This window comes from Girardinichthys multiradiatus, chromosome 17 (assembly GCF_021462225.1).
Source record: "Girardinichthys multiradiatus isolate DD_20200921_A chromosome 17, DD_fGirMul_XY1, whole genome shotgun sequence".
In the NCBI taxonomy this organism is placed as follows: Eukaryota; Metazoa; Chordata; class Actinopteri; order Cyprinodontiformes; family Goodeidae; genus Girardinichthys; species Girardinichthys multiradiatus.
The window spans coordinates 28,926,430-28,941,698 of record NC_061809.1 but is presented as its reverse complement, the minus strand read 5'-3'; the positions used below and the strand labels follow the sequence as shown (position 1 = coordinate 28,941,698).

The window sequence follows — 15,269 nt, the reverse complement described above, 5'->3', positions numbered from 1 at the left end:
TGTCTCCTCTTTGGTCAATTTGTACCTTCTGCAACTGTCTTGTCATTTTTCTATCTCCATCATTTGTGGGTGTGGGCTATTTCCTGCTCTGTCTTTGTGCTGGACCTTTGCTCTATCAGCCCACTGTATGTGTGTGTGTGTGTGACTTGCTGACTGAGTGTGTGTTCCTCCCAGAGTGAAATGTCAGTCTCATTTCGCTGTTATTACTTGAGGGACGAAGAGGACGGCTTTACTCTGTAATCTCGGCCTCCCTCTAGCCACCACTCAGTACCTGCCAGCACACTTGCTGCTGTTATACGGAGGCTTTTAAACACCTCAGCCTCACACTGTTCCATTAGAAGTGAAAAACATTTTGTTTTGTATCTGCATTCCTGCTGTGCATGGCACAGTGAAACGGCAGGTGAAGGGTGACAAATCGTTCGGTTAAAAGCATGACAAAAAGAACATTTGAGTGACTGATTGTTTGTGATGGATTGGTCTGCGGGGTATGGATCAGAATAATGAACACCTTCGTGCCGGGGGTGGTTATGCAAAGCACAGCCTTTCTTCCAAAAGAACTTTTCTCCAAAACACTTGTCAAGAATTAGCTATGTGGAAAATAACAGTTCCGCATGTGGTAAATGTGGATGTCTTTCTGTTGTTCTTAGTTGTGAAATGCTGAAAAATGAATGCAGTGAGTAGGTGTCTGGCATTTTCTCCCACTTAAATGTACAAGTTGATTTCAAATTATGTTTGCATCAGGTTTCAGATTACTTCAGTAATTTAATCTTATCATTTCATAACTTTAAAACTTGGGATAAACTGTCTTCATTTCTATAGAAAATATCCTGAACCTTAATGGCACATTTAAACATTTCCTGGAAATAGGTAAACTAAAATCATTTGAAACATGTGAGCAGAGAAACTATGTGAATTACTTCAAATATTGTGTAATTCCCATGTAAAACTAGAGTTGGCTCTTTTTTATGAAGTAGCTTCAGGTCTGTATTAGCAGCTGGTTTGTGCATAAAATCTTTTTTTTCGTAAAACCTTAAAAGGCATATTAGACTTTGCTGACGCACTGTTATCTACTTACCTTGTATGCTGATGTTCTGAAAAGATACGCGATACGTTGAGCGGTGGTTTGAGGAACATTAAGTTCCTCGTGTCTCTGGGACATGTGTTCATATTCAGCATGTGGTGCTCTACGATTAATGGGGTGAAATTCACAATGTTCTGTTTGCTTCATGACCGGGTACATTACTTTTTGGTGACGTTGCCATCTGGTTTCACTTATTGTTTTCATTTTGATGGGCTGACTGATTATCTGGTAATCAAACATCTACAGGTCGCCCATGGCAACCTTAAATCTGCTGTGGTTGGCTGAGTGAAACGGTGGTTCAGAAAGATTCCTCAGGCGATTTCCTGTTTTCTGCCCAGAGGAAGAAAAAAGCATAAATGTGGAGCAAAACTCTATTTACAGGCAGTCTCTGTGCATTTACTGTATGGTTAATGTTGGCTCTCTGGGCTGCAGAGTGGTGACATTTGTAGCACTGTTGCCTTGCAGGGTCCTGAGGTCTTTCCTATGGAGTTTGCATGTTCTCCCCATGCATGCATGGATTCTCTCCAGGTACAAAAATGTTCTTGCCATGCTTGTGACCACGTTTTTAATTACCTCTAGTTTAGCAGACTTTTGAACGTCATTTAAATAACACTACGTCAGTCAACTGCTAGCTTTTAGCATTTATTTCATTTTATTTTGTTAGAATTGCATGAAGTGATTTCTTAGAGTCAGATTTTTATCTAACTAAATGTTGTTCAATAAATTCAGTAAGTTCCACAATGTCAAAAGCTGATTGAGGAATAAAAATTATGTGCTTTGAAGGTTTAAAGTAAATTTTTGTTCTCAAGGTACAGAGAACCAAGAAAGGGCATTTTTTTCTTCCCAAGGCTATCTACTGAAAATTAGTATTTCTGTTTGAAACTTTAGTGGAAATGTTTTGATATCCTTATAATATTTAATATATAATGCCATTGGCATAATTTAAACTTTTTAAATTGTGTGTTAACTTGACAAATCCTAAGAGTGGCACTTAAAAACATATACTGGACTAAGAAATGAATCTTTGGGTGCTCCATTACAACTTTGATAAATTGTTCCATTCTCTTTTATAAGAGTTTTCCAGCTACGCATCAGGTGCACATATCTAATCATCTACAAGTTCCCTAAAACATGCATGGTAATGATCTAAGCAACATCGTGTCATAAATATTTAGGACTCCACAGTGAGGTAAAGGAGAGACAACCGCACAGAAGATCTTATTGCTGCGTATGGAAAATCAAGACATACCTGTGGGAAAAGAGTGTTATACCACCCATCAAATGTGTTAATGGTAGTATCATGGTTTGGGCCAATTTTGGTGTCATGTGATAAAATTGTATAGGGATATGCCAGGTAATCTGTACATACAAGCATACTTAGGAAATACTGTCACATAGGAGATAATTTCTCACAAAAAGAATACAATGAAATTAGAAGGCTGACCAAAACCAAGTCAGAGTCCATACCCAGTTAGATTTTGTAGGAGTTAAAGAAATCGGTTAATCTGAGGAAGCCTACATAAATTAAAACACTGTGAACATGTTTAATGCAGAAAATCACCAGTACATTCTGTGCTCTTTTCTATCCAGGGGAGCTCCTCTGACTGAGAACCATCGTTGGATATGTTACTTTAAAAAAGTTATGAAGTCCTAATATTTCACAATCTCTACTCCTTATTACAGTGTCATGATGTGCTTTTTGTTGTAGAACCTACCATGATTAAAATAACAGCATAGTACATCTCATATGTAAAATTTATTTCTGAAACACATTTCCTAGACTAGTTACTTCTCCCAAAAACGAACTCGGTTAGTAACTGAGTTACTCCACTATAAAAGTAACTAGTTAACAGAGAAAGTAATAATTGCATTACTTTTTTAGTTTAGTTTAAATATGTCTACGAATTTAGATTTTTTCTAAGGTTTCACAAGCCAGTTGTAAGTGGAATTACATAGACTGGTACTTCTGAACTTTTTATATTTACTTCACATGTATGTTTTTGCCTTTTACCTCTAGGAGAATAAAGTAGTGTCTGTACTTCCTCTTTGGAAACACAGTCTTTCCCTCCAGACCCGCCATTGTTGCAGCTCACATCGGCTAGTTTGCCTGAGCAGGGCTGCCGTGTACGTTTGTGGTTTTCTTCACCAAAGGAAAAAAAAACTTTGCTCCTGTGGCTGTGAGCCACGACAGTTTCATAATTAGCTTTAGTTTATAACGCACCCCATTTAATTGTCGGTAACGGTAATGCCGTTGTAACGATGGAAAAAGTAATTAGTTTGATTTCTCAAGATGCGGATAAAACCGAAGACCTAAATGACTAAAAGCACACTTAAGGTCAAGGAATAGGACCACCAGGATTACATTAGCTCTGAAAGTCATATCTAGACAATATCTATCATTTTGGGATGGCAAAGTAGTCAGAGGAATAATTCCAACTGAAAACTGTGAAAAACTGAACGTTTTTCTGGCCGAGACCTAGACATCAGCAGCTGTTAGTGAAACATTTACCGATTGACTGATTAATTATATTCAGGTACATATGTAAGCTTAATCTTTACAGTTTTATAAGAAAAAACTGATTTTAGCTGCATGCTAGAGTTCATAATGGATCTAATTATGTTATATGTTGAAGTCTGTTAAACGAAATGCTTCTAGCAGTTTTCACACGTGTGCTGGTGGTGCCAGTCTGTAATTATTTCCGTTAGCTTCAGCATACAGGTCCCTTCCAGTGTCGGCGGGTACTTCTGGGTCCCTTATGGACCTTTTCCATTTGTACCTACTCTGCCTGACCCGTCTCTGGTTGGCTCTTCACGGTTCGTTTTGTTTTCCACTACAATTGAGTCTCATTTGATTGTCAATAGCAAGTAGACCCCACAACCCAAAAAAGTACCATGATGTATATTGACACAAACACAACAACAGGCTTGACTGTTACTCGTAACTAATAAGTTATTATAATATGAATGCTGTAACTAGTTACTCGCTGAACAGGGACTAGTGGACAAGGGGCATAACGTTAGTCTCCAACATTTCACAAGGTTGGAGCATACAGAGGGAGTCTTTGACAATTCCCCACTGCACATTCTCCTTTCTTCTGCTCATTCCCTGGCTTTTCATTAAATGTAGGTTTCGGGACAAACTTGGCCATGAAATAAGTTGGAATTTGTGTCTGCTGAACCCATTCTGTGTGGATTTGGCCCTGCGTTTCAGATTGTTATCTTGATCAGAGGTTTTGACCCTATAACACGATTCCCAAGGCCTTTAAAAGAACAGGCCCACATCATCACAGATCTTCCACTGTATTTAAAAATAAACATGAACACATGTTTAATTTGATCTGTTGTCAACTGAACTGTCAAAAAGATGTTGGTTATCAATGCATTCATTTTTCAGGTAGTACTATTATAGTTTTTAGGTGTCTCATACTTTAATTATTAAATGTATAACACTTTGCATAGTGTGACTCATGACCTTGGAGTTGATGCATAGTAAAGCATCATTATTTATACTCCCCCAAAATCATTTTCTGGGTAGGGCCCATAAATGGCCTCTAGAGCAGGGGCCCGCACCCTTCCTCAATAATTTCTGCTTAAAGTTAGGAGTCAGGACTGGAATGGGCCCCATCTGACTAGTTGTCTTCAGCTTCTGGGACCAACTGATCTGGATTTAGATTAAACATAACAAGCTGAGACATTTATCTGTAGCAGGATCTATATTGGCTCATAAATTTAAAAGTAAAATAAAAACTTGAACCTATGATGTAGTTTTGTACAGTTAATATATGATCATTTACACTGGTTAGTGACTTTATTAGGTACATTTTACTAGAGCCAAGTCGGATGGCATATATTCAACAAGATTAGAAATATTCCTAAAGGATGTTGGTCCTTATTAACATGACAGCTTCACACACTTACTGCAGATTTGATGCGTCCACTGTGGTCATAAAGGGATGGAGAAGGTCAGCAACATACTCATGTAGGCAGTAGCGCTTACATGATGTTCAGTTGGTACCAAGGGGCCCCATGTGTGTCATGGTGTGGCGAAAATATCCCCACACCATGACACAACTACCAGCTGCCTGATCTGTTGCTACAAGGCAGGATGATCCATGTTTTAATGTTGTTTACACCAAATTCTGATGCAAACATCTGGCTGTTGCAGCTGAAATTCAGACTCATCAGACTGGAAAACGTTTGTCCAGTTCTGGTGAGTCTGGATGAATTGTAGTTTCAGTTTCCTGTTGTTCATCTGCTTGAAGGTTCCACGTGTTGTGGATTCAGAGATGGTGTTCTGCAAAGCCTGGTTGGAACTGCTGTTGCCATCTGGAACCTGTCTGCCCATTCTCCTCTGACATGAACAAGACATTTTCCTCCACTCAGCTTTTTCTTCTCCAGACCAGTCTCTCAACCCTGTGAGATGGTTGTGGGTGAAAATCTCAGTAGATCTGCAGTTTTACCCCATCTGGCACCAACAACACCTCCATGCTCAGAGTCACTTAGTTCCACATTCTTCCTCATTGTGATGCTCAGTTTGAACTTCATAACATCCAGATGCCTAAATATACTAAGTAGCTGTTGCTTTTTGAGTTACCAAGCAGATGAACAGGTGTACCTAATAAAGAGGCTGTTGATTGTATTCAACACAAAGCGCTTCCTTTGATAAAATACTTTACTGATGCTCAACTCACTAACCCGCATGAACATTTGATGCTTTGTGTAATTCTCTCTGCATTTTAAAAACCAATAACATCTTCCTCGTTTTATCGATGTACCTCCAGGAAACACTTGTGCAGAAGAACGTTCTCCATAAACAGAATTATTATTGAACCCTGTACAGGTAATGTTCTGCAGCTACAGGGAGTCATTTATTTCCTGCTGTCCGGTTGCATGTCGGGTCTAACCGCTGCCCTCTCCCACAATGAGCCAGCTGTGCTCTAACTGTCTGTGAATATGTTAGCATGCCAATGAAGCCCGTACAGACCCATTCTGCGTATGTCTGCGAAGAACACCGCACTGAAGTGAGTAGGAGGAGGAAAACCCTGCCCTCAGCTTGAACTCCTTTAGCCCTGGGGAAAAAGTGTCTCTTCAAAACATAAATATGCATCTGTCCTTCTGCTGTAGATGCATCGAGAGAGATGAGCAGGTCAGTCTGAGCTGTTTATTTTAACTCTGCAAAGAGCGATCTGAGGACAGAAGGGAAAATAAATACAAGAATGAATGAGGAGAAGGAAGGGAAAGGCACCCAATGAAATTGAAAAAGAAATCCCAGTCAGTGGAAACAGAAACGGGACTCTTCATTTTGCCTTGTTGTGCAACCATGTATGTTTTGTACCCACCATCGCTCTTTCTTCCCGCCTGTGTCTCACTTGCCCCACAGCGTCCCGGTGATGATTGATACGCACAGAGAACGAAGATAGCTACAGAGATAGAGAAAATCATGCATAAAAGATGAGCGCAGTTTATTGTGTTTTCCTGGGGGCCAAGAGGAGAGCACAAGTTATAGATTTATGCTGTGTATGATTGGACGAGAGCCCACACCCAGGGGACAGATGCTGAGCATGAAGAAAAAAAGGGGAGAAAGGTGCTTTAGAGGCACGGAGCGAGAACTCATGTTTGACCGGTGTGAAACACTTGATGACAAGTGGCTGGAGGGAGTCACAGGTCCACTACAGCTTCCCCAGACCCTTACTTTACTCAATGCAATGGAAGTTGACATCATAATTACAATATAATAGCCTGGTTTCACCTCTTCAGTCAGCTGTTAGCTACCAAATGGACTGAGTGGGCTGAGTCTGAACCCTGGCGAGCGGACGTCATCTCGTTGGGTCGCACTGATTAATTGGTTTGCTGATGTGTCTGGTCACTACTTATTCAAAACTGGATACTGGTCCCCATGATGGATGCGATGCAGTTTGTTTCATGACAGTGTTTAATTGATCAATTTCTGCGGGAAACCATTAAGGCAAAATCATTCTAATGAGACGTTTTGATTGGGTTCCACACAAGTGTGCTTGAATATATTTTCTTCTTGTTACGCTGGGTTTTAGTGTCCTATTACCCTCTATATATGTTGATAATGAGCTTCTCTCACGTTGGCAGGAATACATTTAGGCAAGAAATACTGGATAATTGGAAAGAGTCATTTCACATTCATCGCTTTTAAGAAACCAAGTGACAGCTTTGATGCTAATCTTGGTCTTGATTCTGCAACAAAAACAGTAAAAACATAATGTGTGAAAAATAAGTGTAGAACGACAATGGAGCTGCTGTCAGAAGGAAATCCATCAATTAAAAGTTTCCATATACTGACTTTAATGAAATAAACACTAACTAACAGCTGGAAAAATAAGCAATGCAGGGAACGAATCCTTTTACAGAATGAAATGTACATTAAACTGTTTCCACCGTCGTCAAATGACAGTAAAATGACACGCTCAGACGTACGCCATATCTTCAAAAAATAAAAATAAAAAAAACATAATTTGTGATCCACTGAGCCTGCTAACGTGTCTTAACAGAAATATAGTTTCTGCAAAATAGAAAAATAAGCAATCCTTGTAAAGAATTACAGAGAACAAACTTTCCACTGTAAAAATAGCACACAAAGGTTGTACTCCTCATCTTTCAAACGTTGTTGCCTAACCTCGCAAACACTAACATAAAGTTAGCCTCAGCATGTTAGCAACTTTAAGAAACAGAGCAAACCTTTTAGAGAAATACATTTACATTCAATATTAACTCTAGCTGCATCATCTTTGTTAACGCAGGGCACGTAAACATGAGGAAAACTAATCTTTTTCTGAGGTTTTTATGACATTCAAAGAACTACAGTAATGAGGCCTGTCAAAAGGTCAGTGCATTGCTCTTTTTATTTCATCTGACTGCATTTAATTATTGTTGTATCATTTAAAATGATTAAACTGATTAAACCTGAGCTGGATAATTCAACACTGAAAAGAGATCGATTTAAACTCATTAATTGTGGTAAAAAAAAATCCAAATAAGAGAATTGTGTCAAAGCTTGTTTTGGCGTGTGCAGAAAAACCAAAATGAGGACAAGTCAAAGATGAAATGAATTATTCTACTCTGATTACAGGTTCTTTGAAGAATTTTGTAACATGAGAATCTATCAAGTATTTTTTTCAAAAAGAGGATTTCTCATATTTCTCAAAAATATTGCAAAACTCTGGTCTCAAAGCTGGGTGTCTATACATTCCTGTTGGTGTCTGTCTGCTTCTCATCCTGAGCAGAAGGATTTGAGAGATAAGAAGAAAGAATAAGTTAAAACCACTAAAAATAGTTAGTGTTCTGAGAAAGGATCATGGTTTTTATTTACAGACAGTAAAATCATGCTGTTTTCATTCCAGTCTTTCCTGTTGGTATTCATTGGGATATATAACTGGGAATAATTCTATTCCAGTGTACAGAAGTATGTTTGTAGAGCAGAATCAGCTGGTGACCCTGTGGTCCATTGAACACAGTAGTGACCTACATGATCTGAACAAAGGTCCAGTCTCTGCACACCTGTCGCCAATCTGTTTATCATCACACCTGCTCTGTGCCAGATAATCACTCCCTCAGTTTAGACAGTTCCTGATCAGTTCAGAGACTTATTCTCATATATTTGTATGATTTTTTTTTTTAAAACTTAATACATTTTATTTAATTCTGTTTGGGGTTTTTTGCTCCTTTGTACTTGTGGACATGTTCAGTGCCGTCTCTTCAACCATTGTGAGGTATTTAAGGTTTCTATTCACCATTCTTCTACAGCTGTTTGGGTCATTAGGTCCTACTTCATTGGTTAAATTTGACAAATGTTTTAGTTTTTGCTGAAAACCAGAAAGCAGCAGGTCAGGTTTGGCTTGGCAGCTTGCTAATATGAGGTTATTGATACAGTTTGCTTAACTCTTGCTGCCTTAACAAGCACAGTATGTCCTCCTCAGTTTTACTTATGTGCAGGAAAAACCTACACATTATGAATTAAGTGTAAAACATTTAATATGCTGTTTGAAACATGTATAGTATGTATTCTCAAATTCTCCTTAAATACATATTACATAGGGGAGAAAGAACAGATGTAACATTGAACCAAGCTATCGCCACCTGGAGCATCAGCATCCAGTTTTAATCCTGAAGGCCTGTTTCTTGCCTGTTTAATATGTGTACTGGCCTGGTACACATATTTGTACTGGCCTGGTACACATATTTGTACTGGCCTGGTACACATATTACAATCATTTGAATTAGATGTGTGAAACCAGAAAAACAGCTAGAACTTGCAGGACACCGTGTCTGATGAGTGGAATTGGACTCCACTGAGCTAATGGAAACATTGCTGGTGACATTATGAGCTCATTGATGATTTTGGACAACGTGAAAATGATGAAATTAGAAAAATTCGATTTTCATAAAATCCTTCAGTTTGTCTCATCTGATTTAAGAGATTTAATAATGCATCTCCATGAAATAAGATGCCATCTCTTATGGTATCAGCTGTTTATTTTCTTATTGTACTCAATTTTTTTTATGAGATGAGAAACAGTTCATCGTTAAACGCCCTGTGACCAAGAACCTCTTTTCTCCTTGCTTTCCTCTGCAGTCTAAATAAAGTCATAAAATTCTTTAATATTTGGTCTTTCTGCTGCGGCTCGAAAGTAATTTTGCTGCCACGGCAGATGATGGACTCTACGTTGTGAGCCCTCACCGAGCACTGCACTTATGAAAGTTTGCTTCTTGATTATGAACACTTTAGCTGTGACCCAACGATCTCTAATCACGTCCATGTCTCCGAGTTTGTATTGATTGGGGCTGCAGAGCAGGAGTGAATCTCCCTCATTGATCTGCCTTGATTCCTCCGTTTCATCTCCTCGTAGCCAAACTAATTGGCCTATTCTTCGTCGACAAGTCTGACTTTTATGGCTGATATTACAGAGCTGTATTTATTCCCTTGGGGGGAAAAACAAATTAAAGGGTGGGATTCCTCTTCGCTCGTTTTCCTCCCCTTCCTTCATACTGATATAATTTTTATGAAGCCTTTTCTCTACTAGATGCTCATAAATTCCAAGAAGAAATCATTATTTTCCCATAAATGTGATGATATTGCTCTCATCAGGCGGCCTGTGATGTAAAAGTACTTTATGAGATGGGCTATGTTTCCTACACGTCACATGACGCCTGAATGGGTTTCTGATTGGCTGAACACCACTGGAGGTAATGCCACTTTATTAAATGTAGGCTCACAGACCTTTTCTATATGGGAACAGAGGATTCTCCTCATCTGTCTCTTTGTCGAGGGAGAATTAAAGATGAAAAGTGTTCCACTTCTCCCTTGTTCTACTATAAGGGACATTGTCTCTGTGATTTAAACATTTGCATAGCTGCTGGTATTGACCGATGCATTACCTGGAGCTTTTGTCCAACTGCAGTGATTACAGCGTTTAACTGAGATTAAGTCCCTGAATGAGGAGATGTTCTCTCTAAATTGAACAGAGGGCCGTGCAAATGGAAGGGTGTTGGTTCATCTCTACTGGGACACAAAAGCTACTTTTACATGCACAAAATTTTACGATCGGATTACATTCTATTTAGATTAAAAATAATAATAATAATCGGATTTTACCGTTCATATGAACAAAAGTAATCGGAATAAAATGGCTGATCGGACTAAAAATGTGTCATGTAAACTTGCCGATCTTAATATCCTGTCAGCATCCACTCAAGGCGGAAATACGTCACGTTGACGCAGGGTGCACATGCGCACTAAGGTCAGTTTGCTTTATTCAGAATAACTTGATCCTGTCGAGCGTTTACATGCATGCCGATCGGATTGTCAATCGGCATAAAGCACCCCTCTCAATCGGATTACAATTTCATTCCTATCCTGCCCAATCCGATCAGAATATTCCGACTGACATGTTTAAATGACTCATTTTTAGTCCGATCGGCTGTTTATTCCGATTACTTATGTCCATGTAAACGTAGCTACTGTCAGACAGATTATAAGATTGTTAATCTGAAAATAGCACAATAGATATAATCTTAAATGTTTGGTTAACCTGGTTGTGTGCTGGTTTGAGGCGAATTCATGGCAATAGTGTACAAGAAGGTTAATGGATGCATGTGTTAACAGAAGAAGAAAATAAATAGGCAGAAAAGGTTGGATATACAGTGGTTTGTAAAAGTATTCATACCCTTTGAACTTTCCCACATATTGTCACATTACAACCGCAAACATAAATACATTTATTGGAATTTTATGTGAAAGGCCAACACAAAGTGGTATACAATTGTGAGGTAGAACGAAAATTATACATGATTTCTTTTTTTTTTTTTTTACAATTTAAAAAAACTGAAAAGTGCAGTGTGCAAAACTATTCAGTCCCCCAGAGTCAATACTTTGTGGAACCACTTTTCGCTGCAGTTACAGCTGCAAGTCTTTTAGGGTATATCTCTACCAGCTTTTCACGTCCAGTGACTGAAATTTTTGCCCATTCTAATTTGCAAAACAGCTCAAGCTCAGTCTGATTAGATGGAGAGTGTTTGTGAACAGCAGTTTCAGATCTTGCCACAGATTCTCAATTAGGTTTAGGTCTGGACTTTGACTGGGCCATTCCAACACATGAATAACTTTTATTTTAAACCATTCCATAATAGCCCTGGCTTTATGTTTAGGGTCGTTGTTCTGCTGGAAGGTGAACCTCCGCCCCAGTCTCAAGTCTTCTGCAGACTCCAACAGGTTTTCTTCCATGATTGCCCTGTATTTGACTCCATCCATCTTCTCATCAACTCTGACCCCCTCCCTGTCTCTATTGAAGAGAAGCAGCCACAGAGCATGATGCTGCCACCACCATATTTGACACTGGGGATGCTATGTTCAGAGTGATTTGCAGTGTTAGTTCTCTGCCACACAAAGCGTTTTGCATTTTGGCCAGAGAGTTCAGTTGCAGTCGCGTCTGACCAAAGCAGCTTCTAACACATGTTTGCTGTGTCCCCAACATGGCTTCTGGCAAACTGCAAACGGGACTTATTATGGTTTTCTTTTGGCAATAGCTTTCTTCTTGACACTCTTCCATAAGACTAATAGTTGTCCTGTGGACAGATGCCCCCACCTGAGCTGTGGATCTCTACAGTTCATCCAGAGTGACCATGGGCCTCTTGACTGCATCTCTGATTAGTGCTCTCCTTGTTCAGCCAGTGAGTTTAAGTGGACGGCCTTGTCTTGGTAGGTTTACAGTTGTGCCATACTCTTTCCATTTCCAGACGATGGATTGAACAGAGCTCCGTGAGATGTTTAAAGTTTGGAAATCTTTTTATAGCCTAAGTCTGCTTTAAACGTCTCTACAACTTTATCCCTGACCTGTCTGGTGTGTTCCTTTGACTTCATGATGCTGTTTGCTATCCAATATTCTCTTAACCAACTTCTGAGGCCGTCACAGAGCAGCTGTATTTGTACTGGGATTAGATTACACCCAGGTGGACTCTATTTAGTCATTAGCAATCATCAGGCAACTTCTGAAGGTTATTGGTTGCACCAGTAAAGGGGGTTGAATACTCTTGCACACTGCTCTTTTCAGTTTTTATTTGTAAAAAAAAAAAATGAAATCATGTATAATTTTTTTTCCACATCACAATTGTATGCCACTTTGTGTTGGTCTTTCATATAAAATTCCGATAAAATATATTTGTTTGTGGTCGTAATGTGACAATGTGGAAAAGTTCAAGAGGTATGAATACTTTTACAAGCCACTGTAAATCGAGCAATGCCGCTTGAAGTGTTCCTAGTCAAGAAGGGATATATAGTCACACTAGCAGGTTCTGGGTCTGCACCAGGGTCTCCTTACAGTTGGATGTGCTTGGAAAACCTCTAATTGGAGGTGGCATATTGATTAGATGCTAGACCTACCTCAACTGACTGCTTTAAACCCAAATGAGTGGCAGCTATACTCTGAGCTGCCCAGAAGACAGAGTTTCTCTTATCTTTAAGGTTGAGTCCAGCCTCCCTACAGAGGAGGCCTTGTATCCTGCGTCATGTTCTTTTAGTCATGATTCATACTTTTGGCTCTGCACTTTCTATACCAGGAAGGCCTGAGCACCAGCCACATAAAGGCAAATGGGTCCCTGACGCATTTATCCATCTTCTGCTCAATCCCAACATCATTCAAGAACAGGACATCAATATACTTAAACTCCTTCACTTGAGGCAATGATTGACCCCAATCCAGGGGCAGCAGTTCACCTTTTTCCATGTGAGAACCATGAGCTTTGACATAAAGAAACTGACTGTCATCCAGGCAGCCTGAAGATACCAAAAGTACCACATTGTCTGCAAAAACCAAAGATAAGAGCCTGAGATTCCCAAACCAGATGCCTTCTTGTTCAGGAATATCACAAACAGGATTGGTGAGCAGGCCAAGGAGCTGGCGTGGCAGCCCGTACAAAATAACACAAGGGACACAGTCATAAGCCTTCTATTGATCCAACCAGTCTCCTGTAACACCCTCAGCAGATCTACCAGAGTAAAGTTAAGTTTTTTCTTCCTTGTTCCAGAATGAAGATAATTAAACCTAAGACCATCAAAGGGTACTGAAACACAGATGGCAGCTTTCCAATAAAGCAAATTGCACAGAATGTTATGAATGCAGCAGTTTCTTGTTAAATGCGATGAATTAGATAAAATGAGGAATTTAATGTCATTTTGAAAGGTCAGGCATTAAAGATTTCAGTCAAAAATATGTTTCACAAGATGCTTAGACATTGGATGTCTGGAGGATCTTTAATCCTGATCATGTTGTATTTTGGCTTTTGCAATTACTGTGGCAGCGGGTCCAAAGGTACCAATGCTGCCAGCGTTTGTCTAGCTGGAGCAGTTTCCTTCCCTCAGGAGTTAGATTCTGCCTCACCTGGTGGAATTAAGAAGATGGGTGTCTCGAGCAATTTAGATACTAATTAACCTAACCTAACAGTCATGTTTTTGAACTGTGGGAGGAAGCCGGAGTTCATGCAAACTCCATGCAGAGAGACCCCCGGCTGGGAGTTGAACCCAGGAACTCCTTGCTGCAAGGCAACATTGCTACCAATCTCCACCTAAAGCCCTACCAAGCACTCTGGCTTTCTCCCACAGTCCAAAATCATGCCTGTTAGGTTAATTGGTCTCTAAATTGCCCTTAGGTGTCTATGACTGTGTGCATGGTTGTTTGTCCTGTGTGTCTCTGTGTTGCCCTGCGATGGATTGGCAATCTGTCCAGGGTGGACCCTGTCTCTCGCCCGTAGACTGATGGAGATGGGCACCAGTTCCCCCCTCACCCACTATGGAATAAGCGGTATAGAAGATGAATAAATGAATGAATGAATGTCTTGAGCATTGGATGGATAGATGCATTTGATCCTACTCTGCAGTACTTTAAGCTCTGCTCTGGTCTGTCATGGTGAAAAATCTAAGCTCTTGATTTACTGGTCCATCTGTTTCCGAACCCTCACCTATGGTTATGGGACAAGGATGGACAGAAGCGGCTGAAGTGAGCTTCCTCTGGAGAGTGGCTGGACTCAGCCTTGGTTGTAAAGTGAGGAGCTCCAGCAGGAACTTGTGGTACAGCTGTTACTCCCTTGCATTGAAAGAGGTTCGCTGAAGTCGTTTGAGCATCTGATCAGGATTCCATCTGGCATCTCCTTTGGAGGTTTTCCTGGGACATCACACTGGGAGACACCAGGACAGATCCAGAACCTGCTGGAGGGACCATATAGGACCCTTCTGGCCTGGGAATTAAATTCTAGTCAAAAATATGGTATTAATCCCAATGGGAAATTAAATGTTATTGTAACATATTATCCCATGCCTTGAGGTCCTCCAGGAGGAGCTGGAGATTGTCGCTATGAAGAGGGATATCGGTTGAACCTGAGCCCTACCTCGCCCCAATCTCAAATTAGTATTTATGTTCATGCATCACCATGTTGCTTCATACATTAGGATGGCTCTAAAACCACTAAAATAATATTATACTTTATGTTTTATTTTGTCCCACTTTATTTGAGTTTTTTGAAGAATTATATGTTTTTGTGGCTGTGCTCAGTATCTTCCTTTCTATTTGCTATCTAGTGGCTCAGCATGCGTATTTCTGTGATCCACTGGTCTGCTGCTCTAAAAGAAAAGCTATGCGTTTGTTTTTAAATGTCAAGGAAACAATTTATT

At 39.9% G+C, this 15,269-nt stretch overlaps 1 protein-coding gene across 7 annotated transcripts in view; it reads left to right on the top strand.

Moving 5' to 3' along the window:
• The first annotated feature begins 8,636 nt into the window (after window positions 1-8,636).
• celf2 (cugbp, Elav-like family member 2) overlaps window positions 8,637-15,269 on the top strand; it is a 473,358-nt gene continuing 466,725 nt past the window's right edge. For all 7 annotated transcript variants that reach the window (XM_047390245.1, XM_047390243.1, XM_047390244.1 and 4 more), the window contains exon 1: window positions 8,637-8,820. The gene's annotated coding sequence lies outside the window, so the exon portion shown is untranslated. The remainder of the gene's footprint in view (window positions 8,821-15,269) is intronic.